The sequence below is a fragment of the Talpa occidentalis genome, unplaced genomic scaffold (genome assembly GCF_014898055.3).
Source record: "Talpa occidentalis isolate TD23 unplaced genomic scaffold, MPIMG_talOcc4v2.1 talOcc4.5, whole genome shotgun sequence".
Lineage (NCBI taxonomy): Eukaryota > Metazoa > Chordata > Mammalia > Eulipotyphla > Talpidae > Talpa > Talpa occidentalis.
Genome location: NW_023604861.1, coordinates 27,298,674 through 27,314,839, shown reverse-complemented (window position 1 = coordinate 27,314,839; position 16,166 = coordinate 27,298,674). Strand labels below are relative to the sequence as shown.

At 36.8% G+C, this 16,166-nt stretch overlaps 1 long non-coding RNA gene across 1 annotated transcript in view; it reads left to right on the top strand.

Annotated features, from left to right (window-relative positions):
- The window catches only part of LOC119259948 (uncharacterized), a 58,089-nt gene extending 42,499 nt beyond the window's left edge, over window positions 1-15,590 (top strand). Inside the window, exon 3 of the long non-coding RNA XR_005128609.2 lies at window positions 15,084-15,590. This is a non-coding gene — a long non-coding RNA (uncharacterized LOC119259948). The remainder of the gene's footprint in view (window positions 1-15,083) is intronic.
- Window positions 15,591-16,166: the final 576 nt, after the last annotated feature.

Sequence of the window (16,166 nt, the reverse complement as noted above, 5' to 3'; positions counted from 1 at the left end):
TTTTAACTCTGTTTTGTTGAGTTGTGGAAGATTGTCATAACTCAGAAGTTACAAATAATATCAGTGATCAAGTTAAACTGTAGATATTGACATCTCCACTTCCTAGTTTTTGGCAGTCATTTTCTCCTCCTGTCAGAGTCAATTACCTGTCAGTCTAAAAAACTAGAAAGACTTCTGTGTTCCACTTGAATAAACATTTTTATGATAAATATAGCTATATTTGTGTATATGTGCATTGAGCTTCTCACTGTATTTCCTTCTCTGACAACTTTCCTAGAATAGCCTGGTATTTGCTAAAAAAAAAAAAAAAAAGCAATAAAAAAAGCAAAGAAAGAAACTTATGTGAAGATACATGATACTGGGGCCTCCCTGGTGGCACATGGGGTTAAGCACAGCACTGAAGCTATCCACAGCCTCTACAACAGGAGTTCAATTCCCGGCAGGCCAGGGAGCTACACACATGGCTCAGCAGAACTCTCCTGTCTCACCTGCTGCTCCCCTCTGCAGTGTATTTCAGTCAGTCTGCCTGTTCTGGTCCCACTCTCTCTCTGGTGAACCCTCTCACTCCCCAAACCTCTGGCCTAAACCCCAGTTCTTGTATACATAAATAAATAATTTTTTTTTTAAAAAAAAAGAAGGCACATGATATTGTGTAAGTCTAACTTAATATCTAATTTCTTATTTCAGAATTATAATTATGGGAGTATAATGAGTTAGAAGTTGACCTAGACATACTTCTTTCATGCCCTTTTTAATCTATGCTAACTCCCAGAAAGAGAGTCAATAGGCAATTTCATTCTAATTTATTTCTCTGCCTCCAGTTGAACCCTGATATATTTTCCAATATTTCAGAGTAATTCAAATGTGTTTTTTCCAAGATAGTGTATTTGGAGGGAAAAAAAAAAAAAACTCTAGGTAATACCATGTCACATCACAATTAAAATGATTTCCACTGAACCATGAATAAGTGTACTATGAAGTCAACACAGAAATTCAGACAGTGTCCATAATTAAGTCTACTGACACATGTAAATCTTTTGCTGATGTTCTCATTCTGAATTTAAGAAGCTGTTTTTAAAAATGCAGAGCTTCTAAAACTTCTAATCCCTGAACATTTTTCTGTCAATATTATAGACTGAAAACTATAAACCTTAAGTTTCTTAAATTGCAATATAGGGCTAGTTTATATTTTCTACAAAGTTTCTGATTCTGGTTACTTTTAGTAACTTTAGCCATTGCTAAACTTAAAGTGATTGTTTTACATGTTTTCTCCATTTGTTCTTGTTACTGCCAACAGTAATTCAATGGCCATAGAGTATGCTGTAAATTTAATAACCTTTGATGGAGAGGATATAATCAGAAATTAATGTGAACAAATTGTGCAATTTGTCTAAGTAAAATGCATTCTCAGTTTGAGATAAATGAATGTAGATTCCCTTTATACAAGGGAATTTATTATTGATGGATCCCAGTTGAAAAACAGATCATATATCTAAATATTTCTTTGAAAGTTTATTTTTAGGAAGAGAAAATTAGTGTTTCCACAGAAATTCAGTAATGGTCTTACTGTTTAGTTTCCTAGCCTAGATTTTAAATTATGTCAGAGAAGTTAATAGGTTCTTGTAGCCAAGGTTAACATTCTGTAATTTGATAATTGTTATTCTTTTTTGGGCATTAAGATTTTGAAAATATATGTTTGTTCTCTCCTCTGACTAGATTCAGTGTCTAATTGCCCCAACCCCTATCCATTTGAAAACATAAATACACATATGAGGGAGAGGGCTTTCTTTTAGGGAATTAACTCATGAAATTGTGGAAATGGGACAAGTTAAAAAAATAATACTTCGAGGAAGACCAACAGACTGGAAACACGGGGGACAGTTGGAGTTCAAGTCCAAAGACATTCTTCTGGCCGAATTTTTCTTATTTAGAGAAAGTCAGTAATTTTCTATTAAGGCCTTCAACTGATTGAATGAATCATACCACCCCCACCCCCAACATTACCATAAACGGAAATTTGCTTTGCTCTAAGTATACCAAGGTAAATTTCAATCTCATTCAAAAATCATCTTCACAGAAACATCTAGAACTTTTGACCAAATATCTTAGCAAAATGGCCTAGTCAAGTTGTTAGATGAAAATAAAATTAACCATTGACACTCATCATTAAACAGGATCTTTGCAATCCTTGTAATATGAACATACCTGTATTCCTATAACTAAGGAGCTTACTAATTGATCTTGATGGTCATAGAGGATCTTAATATTAAGTGATTTTAAACTTTCTTTTAGGGGCTTTCCCAGTGAACCAGGGGTTAAAGACAGCACTGTCAAGCTACTGACAGCCACTGCAGCATGAGTTCAACCCCTAGCCTGCCAGGGAGCAACCCACATGGCACAGCAGACCTCTCCTGTCTCACCCGCTGCTCCCCTCAGCAGTGTATTTCAGTAGATCTGCCTGTTCTGCTCCCCACTCTCTCTGGTGAATCCTCTCACCTCCCCCACACCCCTGGCCTGTAACCCAGTGCTTGTATGTATAAATAAATAAATCTTTTTTTTTTTTAAGATTTATTTATTTATTTATACAAGAACCAGGGTACAGGCCAGATTCACGGGAGCATGAGAGGATTCGCCAGAGGCAGAGCAGGGAACAGAACAGGCAGACTGACAAAATACACCGCTGAGGGGAGCAGCAGGAGTGACAGGAGAGGTCTGCTGCCCCATGTGGGACCCTCCCCGTCTGGCTGGGATCGAACCCGCGCTTCAGAGGCTGTGGACAGCTTCTGCAGCGCGGCTTTAAACCGCCTGTGCCACCAGGGGAGGCCCTAAATAAGTAAATTTTTTTTAAAAAGCCTTACTTTTAATGATAAGATTAGAAGAATCCTAATTTGTCTTTTTAAATAATATTTATCCTGATGGTAATGATAGTCTACCTAATGAATTAAGGATTAAAAAATACATTCAAAGTAGAAGACAGTAATTTTTGATGTGAAATACTGCTGTAATAGTTATTATCTACCTCTATGAGGACTCATTAGTTGGATAAAGATGATAAATAAATGGATGATAGATACATAATAGACAGCAGATGTAGTTATTAATGCATGTTAATTTTCACTGATAATTTATAAATATCTTTGACCATTCCATATCTATTATAAAATGTTTTCAATGAACTAATAAGAGTTAATCCTAAAAAAAGGTGAAAGTTTATATCAATGTCTTTAATAATATAATTAACTTAAGGATCAAATTAATGGTATTAATGAGATAGAATACTAAATATAAAATGGAGTGGGGGCATAGGATAATAAATTCTATATTCTTTTGGTTATTATTCAATTAAATTTATGATTTGGTTATTTAATTTAAAAATTTGATTATATAGATGTAGATGTACAATTTCCTTTGCAACTCTCACACTCTCAGGACATTATTGAATATTTTTGAAATGCATATCTTTTGCAATTTGATCTCAAGAAAATTATATCTGGACATGAAAATATATATATATATGTTATACATATATAATTAGCTAAGGTATTTAAATTTATAATTAATTATGAATTAACATGTACTATACAATTTAAAAATTGTTTAAGTTGAATATAGATCAATCTAGGCAAGATCAATAATAAATGATCTAATTAATTTTCTTTAATTCTTCCTTTCTGTTTTTTTTTTCTTTTTCATTGCTAGTTTCATATATTCACTGATGTGTATATACACAATCTCTTTCTACTAAAAATTATTTTCTAAGAAAAGCTTTCTGGAATATAGGATACCTAAGCAAAATCATGTGCTGTGAATTGGAAATTAGCCAGGTACAGATGGTGAGAGGCTTTTAAGCCTTTAAGCCTAGGGAGCAGCATGTGCAAAGGCACAGAGGTGTGAGAAAGCATGGCCTAATCAGGAAAATGCTGTTAGTCAGCCTGTCACATCCTAAAAAAGAAAACAAAGAAATAGACCTTATCTTTACAGATAGTTAATGACTATGTAACTTATAGCAGAAAATACAACTGTAGGAGAACACCCTGAGAAATTGCACTGATACTAATCCTGCTGTTGTTATTTTATTTGGGGATATATAATCTAAAGCCAGGGAAATGCTTAATATGTGCATCAATTTGTTGTTATGAGAAGATGAATGACCTTGTCTATATCCCTTAAATCTGTGGTGGGCATGTTCTAAACCAGCATTCCAAGGCAGTCATAAAATAATGAATTTCATTTTTTCCTTGAAACGAACTAAATTTTTGATAGGATATTCATCCTGTCATTCTATAAATGTTCTATCCTAACTCCAGTTAAATTTTTTTGCAAATGTTCTGGAGAGTGGTCAGTTATAATTTCTTTATTTATTCAATAAACATGTATCTAATGTCTATGAGAAACAGTGATGGGAATTGTGCCTGTTGCTCAAAAAGAAAATCCTGATCTGATGATATTTATATTTTAATCATTTCAATTCCAGTGTTGATAAGCTGAAATACTCTTTTCCCCAAATTCCTTCATGTGTGAAAACTTTTCTTTTTCCATGTTGCATTTGGGACCTAACAATCTTTCTTTTTTTTTTTAAGATTTATTTATTCATGCATACAAGAACTGGGGTACAGGCCAGATGCCTGGGAGGGTGAGAGGATTCACCAAAGACAGAGCAGGGAACAGAACAGGCAGACTGACTGAAATACACTGCTGAGGGGAGCAGTGGGTGAGACAGGAGACGTCTGCCTCACCATGTGGGTATCTCCCTGGCCAGCCAGGATCAAACCCACGCTGCGGAGGCTGCGGACAGCTTTACATTGCTGCACTCAACCGCTTTCACCACAAGGGAGGCCCTAGGACCTAAGAATCTTTACTAAAGATAGCACATGCCAACTCCTTCAGATGCTTTCCTAAACTAGTGTCATCTGTTCCAAATACCCAAGGGATCAATGGATATATTTTTTTGGTTACTCATTCCTTGACACCATTCTCCCCATTAAGAAATTCATCAGAGGTAGTCTTCATTTTCTTTTCCTCTACATGAGCAACCTGAATAATCAAAATAATCAATTCAGATTTTAACAAAAGAAGGAAAGATTTTTTTTCAACAAATTTATAAAAAGTTCTTAGGAAAGTCCATAGGACTTCTTACTGAAAATCAATAATTTTTGACCTAAAGTTACATCTGCCTTTTACCTTACAGAAACAAACAAGTGGACAATTACCAAAACTTTTCTAGCTGACAAAAGAAATGAAGGGAAAATACAAGAACAGTCACAAAAATAAATATTCTACAAAATTATCCCACTAAAAATGTAAGATGAAGATCTATTTCTTACTTTTAGAGAAATCCTGAGCCTGGGTGATTCTACAATCTAAATTCTTCCCAAGGTGTGCTAAATGTTCTATTCTGTACAAGGAAAAGATCAGATTAGAGAGGCAAGATGGGACATATGTGTGATCCATGGGAGTTAGTGGTGTTGGTCTTCATTTGTAGATGTCTGACAGTCTTAGTGGGCTGTGACAGTAACCACTGTTATTATAGGTTTTGGATATCCCTGAATTCAGGCAAATGGTAAATCTGAAAGAGGAAAGAGAAAAACCCAAAGAAGTTAGTAAACGAAGGACTCTACAAGGTGATTTAAGTTTAGAACAACTGGGACTGGGCATACAAACAGCTATAAAGATAAAGCTAATAGTACAAAGAATTTAAAATTGATATGAATATTTCCTTGGAAATTGCAGTGCTTATTTGCTCAGAGGAAAGATGATGAAATAATACTACCTAATATATTTACACCATTACTGGGTGCTAACCACTGTTTTAACTATTTAATATGTATTAGTTAATTTAACTTCATTAACTCTGTGAGGTGGCTATAGTTTCTAGATCCAATCTTCAGTTAAGGGAATAAATTATAGATGTTAAATAAATATTCTAAGATGTAGCTAGATCATCATCAATCAAACCCAGTGTTGTGGTTCAAGAGTATAGATGTTTAACCAGGATTGCCTAGCTTGAGGGAGGAAATGCTTGAGATTCATAGCTAGGTAAAGATAATTAATAAAAACATTCTTTGAAAAGTGGGAGCTGGTCTTATACTTTCAGCTAGACTATGTTGTTCTTATTATGTTAAACATAAGCAATTTCACAGACTATCAACATCTGATAATGTTACATTGTGACCATAATGGATCCAAGCAAAACAAGACCATTCTATAATCCTGTCTGAACAGACAAAATATGAACTATATCTACGTCAAAAAAATGACTAGACATATCTCGTACTGACTAATGGGAGTAATTACTGCTTGTGTCCAATATTCCTTCATTCTAGGGAAGACTGATTAAGGAACAATTATTCCTTTTTCCTGAAAACATCCAAAGGGCCCAAAGTTCTGCTTTTTATTTTATTTTTATTTATTTATTTATGCATATAAGAACTGGGGCACAGGCCAAAGGCATAGGGGGTGAGAGGATTCACAGAGACAGAGTAGGGAGCAGAACAGGCAGACTGACTGAAATACACTGCTTGAGGGGAGCATCAGGCAAGTCAGGAGAGGTCTGCTGCCCCATGTGGGTTGCTTCCTGACTAGGGATCGAACTCGTGCTGCAGTGGCTGTGAACAGCTTCATAGGTTGTGTCCCAACCCCTTGCACCACCATGGAGGCCCCAGCTCTGCTTTTTAAACTCAAATTAACTGAATAAGCCTACATCTAGAACAGATTTTTTCTAACTCCCTCATCCTGAGACACCCCATGATATGGGCTCTTCCTTTAGCAACAGTAAATAAATGCAACTTGTTCAGCTATAGGGGTTTTCCTGATGTGGTGGTCTTTGAAGAAAATTGATAATAACTTTGTTATTTGGCTATTCAAAATTATTGTGTCTGAAACTAAGTATGGAGAAAAAGGAATACTTGCTGGTGGGAATGTCATTTAGTGAAATTCTATGGAAAACCAGTTTGTAGATTTCTCAAAAAACTAAAAATGGAAATACTATGATTCAGAATCTCACTTCTAGGTATTCAGCTGAAGAATGTGGAAACATGACTATGAAAACGTTTGTCATAAACAGTCATACTAAATGCCTGTTAACAGGTGACTGAATAAAGAAATGGAGGTATATATACTCAATGGAATACTAGTTAGTAAATAAAGGAGATGAAATGGTGTCTTTGGGGACAACATGAATGGATCTTGAGTTGATTATGCTAATTGAAATAAATTAGAAAGTGAATGTTACCAGGTAGTATCACTGTTCTGTGGAATATAAATAACCAAAACTCCACCACCCCAAAAAACATTGGCAAAAAAACAAAAAACACAAAACTTTTAGACAGTATAATATAATGGCTCCCAGAGGGGGTGGGAGGGAGAGGGAAGATAATGAGGAGGGAGTGTGATAGGGCAATGACATTGGAGCTTTGGGGTAGCATGAGTGAAATATAAATGCATATAAAGAATGAAATTGCACTCCCAAAATCATATAGCTAGGTAAATGGCTGGCAAATTAATAACATATGAGAAAAAAGAAAAACAGAATGAGAGGGAAAAAGAAAATCCCCATGGTTCCTTGTAAGGCAAGGGGCTGGAGAAAAATCATTGTGTTGATGATTGTAAACTTTATAAACCATTGCTTCTCTTCTATTAATACCGGTAACTGTGTGTTAAATAACCAAGAGTGACTTTAAAGAAAGATATTATCTCTTCTAGCAATAAACGTTTACATTTTTTCCCTCATTGTAAATTGAGAGATATTCAACATGAAAATAAAAAGGCATGTTTGGATGCCAAATGTGTTTTTTGGCATCACCCAATGTCATACCAGCTATCAAATATGCAAATTTATGAAGAATCAAGTAATGAAATTAATTTTCTACATAAAATTAATATCAAATACATATATTTCCATGATATATTATAAATTGTGTAAGAAAGCATTATTTCAGAGGTGGCTTAAATGATTCAAGAGTTTAGAATTTCATTTTCAAGTTGTAATATATATGCCTATTTCCAAGTAAAATTATGATGCAAATAACCAAGTTATAGTTCAAGGATAAAGCATGAAAACAGCTACTCGGTAATAATATATTCATAAATTGTATTTATATTATTACTTTCACATTATGTGACATATTATGGTACTAGAAATTATATTTGAAAATAGTTCACAGTTGCCCTGTCTTCTTAAAAAAACAAAACAAAACAGTATTAGCATATAGATCTAATTTGAGAGTAATGACCTTGGGAATTTCACTTAACCCTGCTTTCTCCAGTGATGAGTCATCAGATCAGTTCATTGTCATCTCAGTTAAAAGGCAAACTAAAACTCTGATGAAATTAGATTCACTTTAGTGTTCATGAACAGTCTTCAGTAAATCAATCTTCACCCTTGTGCATTTTATTTTGAAGAGGTGCATGTACAATGAATTGCACCTTGGTCTTCCAGTTCCATGCATAGGAAAAATAAACTGAATCTACAAATACATATATTTTTTATTTTGTAACTCAGCATATAACCGTTCAATTATATTTTTACTTTGAATGTAAAGTGTGCTAAAGATAGTCCACCTGAGATGGAAAACAGTAGGAAATAAAACAAAACAAAATAAACAATAAAGACCAACTCCTCTTTCTTTTTGTAACACTCTGGGAAAAAAATTCAGGGAAAGAGAATCAAACTCTACCCATGCTACACAGAAACTTAGGATGAGTACAAGAGTTTGTTCTAACTTTTAAATAAGTGCTGCTTCTGCTATCTGTGTGTGTCTGTGCATGAATGTGTGATGCATGCATATATGCATGTGTTTGGGTTGAATTTTTAAACAGTAATTTAATATGACTGAATTATATATAGCTCACATGGAATACGATACATGCTGAAAATGCAAATTTGAGAATGATAGTTGTAAATTATACTAAGAAAACTCACGTAAACCTGGAAACATAGATTCCATTACAAAATTGTATGTAAAGACAGAAAATTTGTACTGCAAGCTGCAATGTTTATTTTTATGCACAATATATATTCTAAGCAAATAAAAAAGGAGACCTGACCAAGATATGTGATCTTTCTCTGCCTTACTAATTTTTATTCCATTATCTCTGATTTTAAGTGGTCATTCTGAACTTCGTAGTCATTATTAACTCTCTAACATTTTTAAAATTTTATGTAGTCTTTAAAAGTGTTTATTCTACTGAGAGTCAACAAAGTATCTTCAATAAATTTGACTGATGTCTTTCATTAACTTTGAAAAATTCTCAACAATTGTTTTTCCAAGTATTTTTCTGACCGATTTATTTCCTCTCGTTCGGGCATATTTTATTTTTTTTTTAAGATTTATTTATTTATTTATACAAGCACTGGGTACAGTCAGAAGCGCGGGAGGGTGAAAAAATTCACTAGAGCCAGAGGGGAGAGCAGAGCAGGCAGATTGACAATTACACTGCTGAGGGGAGCAGCAGGTGGCAGGAGAGGTCTGTGCCCCATGTGGGACCCTCACCCCGGGGCTGGGGATCTAACCGGCGCTGTAGAGGCCTCGGGCAGCTTTGCAACCTAGCGCTCAACCACTGCGCCACCAGGGAGGCCCTCGTTCTGGCATATTTTTGATAATTACACATACATTAAAAACTTTCACTGTTTTTGTTATGTCTCCTATGCACTTGTTTAATTGTTTAGTTTTTTTTTTTTTTCTATTTAGGGTCTGTATGCTTAAGTGTTGAAATTTCCTATAACCTTGTTCTTCAAAGTCACTAAACATATCTGTATCTTTAAAAAAAAAACAACTAATGAGTTCTTATTTTAGTAAGTAAGTTTTTAAGTTCACAAGTCTAACATATCCACTGCTCTTTTAATAGGTTCATTTCTCTCATTTTCATATTGTCATCAATTATCCCAACTTTTATTTCTCTTCCATAGAAATTTATTAGTTATTTTATTAGTTATTTATTAGCTATTAGTTTCTTTTGCATAACTCTAATAGCGAAATCACGTGATTTTGTTTCCTTTTTTCCCCTTCTCCTTTACATTGTGAGCATTTCATCTCCTTTCCCAACCCCCAGTGCATAATATTTGTGGTTAGTATTAAATTATGGATATTGTGAATAAAAATTTGGGGATTCCTGATGCAATTTTCTCCTGTGAAGTTTCAGTTTCTCCTGTTCATCATAGACTGTAATGACTCTTTTTACTTTAGCAAAATAGGAACTGAGCAGACTCAAGGGTGAGATGCAGCCCCAGTAATTTTCCGTCTATCTCCGGTAGTTGCATAAATCCTTGGGCTGTCAATGTGATCTGTTATATAGTCCATGCATGTGTATATCATTATATTATATATTTAATTATTGTAACTTTGGTGTAACAGTATTTCATACAGTTAATATATTACCATTTTCATGCTTTAGATTGATTAATTCATAACAGTCTATTTGTTTCACTCTCATTAAGTCAGTCTTTTGGATTAAGATCAATTTTGTTCATCCTAACATTGTCAAGAATTTTGCATCCTTTGAAATGTATTACTTGTCTTTTAGTAATTTAATTCCTTTAAGGTTTTGTCTGTAATTCAAATGTAATTTCTTGTTCCTATTTGTTTTTGTTCTACTTTCAGTTCCTTCTTTTTTACTCATTTCTATAGTTGTGCTAGTCTTTTCAGAGAGTCAATCTCCTCTAGGTAATTAAAATCGCTTTTTAAATGAAAAGCTTTTACGAAGGCTTTACATTTTAGAAAATATGGAGAAAGGATAATTCTTAGGAGGAATAAGAATTGATCGCTTTAGTTTAATATTTTGGAGTCCAGTATCATTTTACACTGTAAATTTTATTCCAATCAGCTCAATGAAGTCTATTACTTCTACCTTTTGTTATTTTTTTATTTATTTTTATTAGATAACCAATGGATGTTAATTTGTGATGCCTGCGTTAAATATATACATACTTGTAACTCTGTTGAAGAGAAGTCAGTCCTATTTATGCTCAAGGGATGGTTTATGCTCAATTTGTAGTTCTATCAAAAATAAATAATCAAATCAGAGCCTCCTTGCCAAAATCAGTGTTTACCAAATATGATAAAAATTAAAAGAGAGTGTATTACTTGAGCATACATTTTCTTGATTCTGTAATCAATTACTTGTGGTGATGATTTTCTTCATTATTTTAGATATCAAGCATCCCGTTCCTCATTTGCATCATTTATTTAAACATTTCACCTCATTTGCTTTAAACTTTGAAAAATCAATTCTCTGTGAGTTACTCTGAATATCTATCACCCTAGAACTGTTGTTTATATGTGTGTGTGTGTGTGTATACATTTATATATACATATGTGTACATATATATAAAAAACTGGTTTTGGAAACAAATAATTGAGAATATTACTTATAACTATGATATGATTAAAAAGCATTTTCAAATTGCTATTTGCCAAAATAAGTAGAATGAGTTGATATAACTAGAATAATAATCATTCTTGAAGTAAAAGTTCAAAGATTACTATTTTACGGAGAGGTAGAAAAAAATACTCTTAAATTTGAGAAGGTGAAAGCTAATTCTTTCCCCTTTTAGCATAATTTTCTATATAGTTATTTTCTTACTCTTTTTTTTAAATATTTATTTATTCATGCATACGAGAACTGGGGTACAGGCCAGAGGTGGGGACAAGGGGGAGGTGAGAGGATTCACCAGAGACAGAGTGGGAACAGAATAATCAGACTGACCAAAGTATACTGCTGAGGGTAGCAGTGGGTGAGACAGCAGAGGTCTGCTGTGCTATGTGGGCACCTCCCAACTGCCCAGGGATAAAACTCATGCTGCAGAGCCTGAAGACAGCCCCACAGCCTGCGCTCAACCCCTTGGTGCCACCAGGGAGGCCCTATTTACTTACTCTTTTATTACAAATTGAATTCTCTAGCTACATTTTCAAATGTTCATATAAATTTCCATTAAAACTCAAGCAGAAATGTTAGAATTTTTTAAACCCTAGATGGTTTGCTTAATGATCTTAAAATTATTAAATTCTATTCAGGGGTGTATCATACTGCATAAGATAAACATAATAAGGCTGGTAAAATAGATAAAGTGGTTTTTTGATAGTTTTTATGAACACTATAAGGAAAATGGGTAAATCAGGCTATTTTTTGCCTTCGACACAATAAACAGCTCATACTTTGAAATGCCGTGTTTTCCACCATTCAGACTTCTAGCAAACAATAGATGAGCCTTGCATTTGCAGGTATGTATTGGTTTGGTGCTATGAGCACGTAACAGGGGGCTGGGCAGGATGCAGAGTTGCTGTTCTGCCTCTCTCAGCATTGCAGTCTTTCACCTGCCTGTGTGTATGGTTCCCTGTCTCTGCATTAAAGGACTGCAAAATCAACTTAGGGCTCTAAATTCTCGTACCGTCTGTAAGAACTGACAATGAAGCGACCGTGCCTGGGATGGTTGCACACCAAGTGATGTAGACGGCAGGACAGTTCGACACAGACAGATATGGAGTCACTGAAAGCATCGGAGACATTGAGGGGTGGCCGTCTTGAGCATGTTGTACTCGGTGGGCAGCCTCCTCACCCAGTGGCACCTCCCCAGGAATGGCCAGAGGTGGATGGATCCCCGTGGCAGTTGGAATGGGTCCTGTGCAAAATAGAAGAGACCTCAGGCAGACACAGTGCTCACGAGGCGGCAGGAACTGTGGCATGGGTGTTTCTCACAGCTCTATGAAGGTGTATGCAGAGAAAAGAATCCAAGGTCTGGAAACTGCTGAATGAAACACAGGCCCGCAAAACATTTGAGACTTCTGGAGAAAGAGATCCAGGGAGAGTGGCCCATCACTCCAGAGACATCAGACTCCTCCTTCAGAGAAGAGGAGGAGGAGGCTGGCCCCTTGATCCAGGTTTGTCCAGTGATGGTGGAGAAACCTCCTACTCCAGAGACGCCTGACTCCTCTTCCAGAGAGTTGCAGAAGGCTGGCCCCAAGCTCCAGGCTTGCCTGGTGGTCACAAAGAATGTGAAGCACCAGCAGCCCATTGCACTAGAAGGTCACCAGAGACAGCGGAGTTCACCATGTATGGCCCATACACCCAAGCAAAACTGGTGGACTTGGGTAGAGTTTTGTCAGAAAACAGGAGAATTCTTGGCAGCTTGGCTGCTGTTTTTGTGGGACATGGGGGTGAACGGAATGATTTGTACAACACAAGGGATGGAGAAAATGGCTTCAGTGACCCTGCACCTATCTTGAGATGGAGGCTGCTGAACAGCTGGCCGTCTGGCCGGGGTGATCACACCCTGTCAGAATGATGGATGACTGCTATGTGAATGGTATGGGCTGATGTGGGAGATGTGCCAGAAATCATGCGTAAATGGCAAACATACACTGAGCTTCTGGGTACTTTGTGAACTGGCAATGCAGCAGGTTAGGTTGAATGTAAACACTCATGGTGCTGACAATGAGCATTTTATTGTGAGTGTTTTACTGTGAGCATTTTACTGTGAGCGTCTAACTGCAGGTATGAGGGATCTGGTATTGCAGAATGCCCCTCCATCATCATTTGGGTGTCCTATGGCAATTCTAGCTCCCAATGTGAGACACCAAATAAACAACATCATCACTATGGCAGCCATCTTGGGTGAACCTCAGAGCTGGCTCTCTCGAAGAGAGTACAGGTAGCTGTTAAGCAACTAAAAAGGACACCGAAAAGGTAAGTAAGTCTCTTAAGAACAATAGCCTCTTAAAGTCACCTGTACCCAAATGTGGGTGAATCTACAGAGAGCAGGTGTAGACTGTGCCAAAATAGATCCACAGCCTGATGCATATCTTTTAGAGTTATGGAGACAATTGAAAGAGGACCAGTAGTTCACTCCTGGACTGCTGTGAATGGAAAAGTGGGGGACTCCTGGTCCCAGACACATACCCTGCACCTGGAGGACCATTTGCTGCTAACGTCAGGCCAGGGGGAGGCCCTGTTTGCTTTTGAATAGGATGAGGGCTGAGTAACCCTCTATAGGACATGGGAGGGGATCAGAGGCCATCTGTGGAGAAACCTACTACTCCAGAGACGCCTGACTCCTCTTCCAGAGAGTTGCAGAAGGCTGCAACCAACATGCAAAGGGTTTTGGCCTTATAGCAGATACAAGGGCAGAGTGGACTCTGTTTTACAGAAACCCAAAGAAGTTTCAGGGGTCTGCTTGTTACACTGACAGCTATGGATGCCAGAGTGTCAAAGAGACCGCAGTGAGGGTACCCCTGGGGATTGGGCAATTAACCCTAAAGACGTGTGAAGTGTATGTGTCACCAATCCCAGAGTGCACCTTGGGGGTGGATGCACTATGTGGTTTGTGGCTGGGGACCACAGCCTGAGAGTTTCACCTTAGGGTACGTGTGGGAAAGGCAGCATTGTGTGGACGCTGAGCATTCTCCCCTACAACTGCCAGTCTCTAGGTGAGTGACCAATGCTAAACAGTATCAGTTTCCAGGTGGCCAGAAAAATATTACAGGCACAATAGCAGAGCTGGAGAAAGTGGGCATTGTGTGCGCTGCTTGCTGGGCTGTGTGCAGGGGTCTGACACTGTGGATCTCTAAGTGGAACTTAAATGACTAGACAGTCATGCATCAGCCACCATGGGGCTAGGCCCTGTGGAAAGATCTATGGGACGTGGGGCATCAGAAACAGGTAACTTTTCATCATGTCACAGGACATGCCCCGTTGGCCTTACCAGGTAACAATGAAGCAGACACCCTAGCCCGGGTTAGATGGCTTGAAATAGCCATGGCTATTGTCACATTGGCTACACAGAAGCTTGCTCCATGCAGGGCAAAAGACAATATGGGCCACTGTGCATGCCTGGGGTCTCCCTGTAACTTTAGAGGAGATTCAGACAGGCCAGGTGTGCGGGGGCAGGAGTCCCTGACCCGCTGGCACATGACATTATGGGCCCTATGTCGCTCTGAAGGACAGCAGTCTGCAGCCACAGGTGTGGACACCACTACTGATTTATTAGCAGCTTATCCCACTCCACACATGGACCAAAGTGCTGACGCACCTGTGTGTTTCATACAGACGTCCGCTGGGAGTGGAGAGTGACCAAGGGATTCATTTTGCAGGTGCCTAGGGGCAGCAGTGGACCAAGGACATGGGTGTTGAGTGGAAATTACACACAACCTACAATCCCAAGGCTATGGGATCACAGAGTGCTACAATGGCCTGCTGACACAAGGACTCAAGAGCTAGAACCCCCACCTCAGCGTTGGCCGGTGGAGCTGACTCCTATGGAAAGTGGTGCAGACACCTGGAACATTTAATAAACCTTAAATCACATGGCAGATCTTTTTCTGAATACCAATTATAAAGGGTTTTATGCATCTTGAATAAGGGAGTTTGAAAATAAGCTCGATCCTTAATTTCAAACATTCATGCTATGAATTGTTATTTATAATTGCATGTGTATAATTTACTTGATCCTTTGCTCATGGTACACACATCAATTTTATGCCTTTCTATTTTTGTTGAATGTTTTATTGATATGCATTATTTATATTTATAATCTTAATCTTCAAATGTTTTAATTTTAATGGTGACTTGCAAATGTAGTCAGCAAGCAATGGTAAAAGTATGTGTATGTGCATATAATATATATATATATATTTCTAATATATTTAGCTTTGCTCTTGGTTTCATCTTATTTACCTATAGACTAAACAAATCAATTTTATATTTAACCTTGTATAAATCTATTCTAATTTTACTGACATGATCAGGTCAAACGACCTCACCTAATACTTCTGTAGTTACTCTTACTCTCTTGTGTCACAATCCCCATCTCTCTATAACATATAGCATTTTAGAATCTCTTGTTTTCATAATTATGTACAAAGTGTTTCATCTTCTTAATTACATAATAAAATCATTAAAATCTGGAATCACTTCTTGTACTTTATTTTTAATTCCCAGATTGGAACACATAGTACAATCAAATAGTTTTTATTTTATGATTTAAAGGTGAAAATAATCCTCTACAAACATACATTTTAATTAAATCAAAACTGATGCTGGCGTTATGACTATCTCTAGGGAATGTTCTGGGTTTATTTTTTTCTGTTTGCTTGTTTTGTTTTTTCATTTAGGTAAAACAAACAGCTAATATTAGGAAATGTTCTTAGAATTTTATAAGAAAATAAAGTCAACAT